The sequence below is a fragment of the Oryctolagus cuniculus genome, chromosome 20 (assembly GCF_964237555.1).
Source record: "Oryctolagus cuniculus chromosome 20, mOryCun1.1, whole genome shotgun sequence".
Taxonomy (NCBI): Eukaryota; Metazoa; Chordata; class Mammalia; order Lagomorpha; family Leporidae; genus Oryctolagus; species Oryctolagus cuniculus.
The window spans coordinates 15,001-17,500 of NC_091451.1; the positions used below are offsets into that span (position 1 = coordinate 15,001).

Genomic DNA, 2,500 nt, shown 5'->3' on the forward strand with positions numbered 1-2,500 from the left:
GTGTGTGTGTGTGTGTGTGTGTGTGTCCACGAAGGTCGACCAGCTGCCCCGGCGGACTTGGGCTCGGGCGGGGACGAGCTCAGGGACGTCCTGGGGGGGGGGGATATATGTGTATATGTATGTGTATGTGTGTGTGTGTGTGTGTGTGTGTGTCCACGAAGGTCGACCAGCTGCCCCGGCGGACTTGGGTTCGGGCGGGGACGAGCTCAGGGACGTCCTGGGGGGGGGGGATATATGTGTATATGTATGTGTATGTGTGTGTGTGTGTGTGTGTGTGTCCACGAAGGTCGACCAGCTGCCCCGGCGGACTTGGGCTCGGGCGGGGACGAGCTCAGGGACGTCCTGGGGGGGGGGGGATATATGTGTATATGTATGTGTATGTATGTGTGTGTGTGTGTGTGTCCACGAAGGTCGACCAGCTGCCCCGGCGGACTTGGGCTCGGGCGGGGACGGGCTCAGGGACGTCCTGGGGGGGGGGATATATGTGTATATGTATGTGTATGTGTGTGTGTGTGTGTGTGTGTGTGTGTCCACGAAGGTCGACCAGCTGCCCCGGCGGACTTGGGCTCGGGCGGGGACGAGCTCAGGGACGTCCTGGGGGGGGGGGATATATGTGTATATGTATGTGTATGTGTGTGTGTGTGTGTGTGTGTGTGTCCACGAAGGTCGACCAGCTGCCCCGGCGGACTTGGGTTCGGGCGGGGACGAGCTCAGGGACGTCCTGGGGGGGGGGGATATATGTGTATATGTATGTGTATGTGTGTGTGTGTGTGTGTGTGTGTCCACGAAGGTCGACCAGCTGCCCCGGCGGACTTGGGCTCGGGCGGGGACGAGCTCAGGGACGTCCTGGGGGGGGGGATATATGTGTATATGTGTGTGTGTGTGTGTGTGTGTGTCCACGAAGGTCGACCAGCTGCCCCGGCGGACTTGGGCTCGGGCGGGGACGAGCTCAGGGACGTCCTGGGGGGGGGGGATATATGTGTATATGTATGTGTATGTGTGTGTGTGTGTGTGTGTGTGTGTCCACGAAGGTCGACCAGCTGCCCCGGCGGACTTGGGCTCGGGCGGGGACGAGCTCAGGGACGTCCTGGGGGGGGGGATATATGTGTATATGTGTGTGTGTGTGTGTGTGTGTGTCCACGAAGGTCGACCAGCTGCCCCGGCGGACTTGGGCTCGGGCGGGGACGAGCTCAGGGACGTCCTGGGGGGGGGGGATATATGTGTATATGTATGTGTATGTGTGTGTGTGTGTGTGTGTGTCCACGAAGGTCGACCAGCTGCCCCGGCGGACTTGGGCTCGGGCGGGGACGAGCTCAGGGACGTCCTGGGGGGGGGGGATATATGTGTATATGTATGTGTATGTGTGTGTGTGTGTGTGTGTGTGTCCACGAAGGTCGACCAGCTGCCCCGGCGGACTTGGGCTCGGGCGGGGACGAGCTCAGGGACGTCCTGGGCGGGGGGATATATGTGTATATGTGTGTGTGTGTGTGTGTGTGTGTGTCCACGAAGGTCGACCAGCTGCCCCGGCGGACTTGGGCTCGGGCGGGGACGAGCTCAGGGACGTCCTGGGGGGGGGGGATATATGTGTATATGTATGTGTATGTGTGTGTGTGTGTGTGTGTGTCCACGAAGGTCGACCAGCTGCCCCGGCGGACTTGGGCTCGGGCGGGGACGGGCTCAGGGACGTCCTGGGGGGGGGGATATATGTGTATATGTATGTGTATGTGTGTGTGTGTGTGTGTGTGTGTGTGTCCACGAAGGTCGACCAGCTGCCCCGGCGGACTTGGGCGCCGCACAGTGCAAGCGCTGGTGCGTTTTTTTTCCAAGGAAAACATGAGGCGGGTTTTTTTTTTTCTTCTTAATTTATGGAGGGAGGGAGGGAGGGGGAGGGGGGAGGGGGGAGGGGGAGGACGAACAGAAGAGCAGAGTCTCTCCCATGCACTGGTTCTCTCCTGCTCCCCGAATGACCTCACCAGTCGCCCCTGGGCCGCACCTTCTGTCCTCGCGCGTCAGGTAAGAAAACAAGGACTCGCCCCGTCACCTTGGCTCTTCTTTCTTTCGACCACACTCCCGAGTTTGTTCCCCTGGAGCACTGAGCCGCCGCTCACTCGCATCACAGCTCCTCGATGCTAGGTGGCTGCCGCCTGTCTCTCGCCGCTGTTTTGCAGAACGATGCTCCGGGCAAGCTCCAAGGACACCGCAGGCGGGAGGGACCGCGGCACCACATGCCACCACACCACACCGGAGGAAGCTGCCTTTTTGAGTGAGTCCTTTGGCCGCGTGCGGTGTTGGAGGAAGGCGTGTCTTCCCTGCTTCAACCCCCACCCCGCCTCCTTCCTTCCTTCCTTCCTCCTTCTCTCCCTCTCTCCCTCCCTCCCTCCCTCCCTCACTGCTCCACCCCCACCTCCCTGCGTTCCCCCCCCCACCTTGCTTCTCCTGGATACCCCTTCCACAGCACCTACCCTTATCACACAGTCAGTCAATAAAGCTTTCCTCTGAG

General features: G+C 60.9%; 1 long non-coding RNA gene across 1 annotated transcript in view; it reads left to right on the forward strand.

Moving 5' to 3' along the window:
* The first annotated feature begins 1,879 nt into the window (after positions 1-1,879).
* LOC138847172 (uncharacterized) overlaps positions 1,880-2,500 on the forward strand; it is a 1,043-nt gene continuing 422 nt past the window's right edge. The window contains exons 1-2 of the long non-coding RNA XR_011384820.1: positions 1,880-2,013; positions 2,169-2,500. The exon at positions 2,169-2,500 is cut by the window's right edge and continues 422 nt beyond it. This is a non-coding gene — a long non-coding RNA (uncharacterized lncRNA). The remainder of the gene's footprint in view (positions 2,014-2,168) is intronic.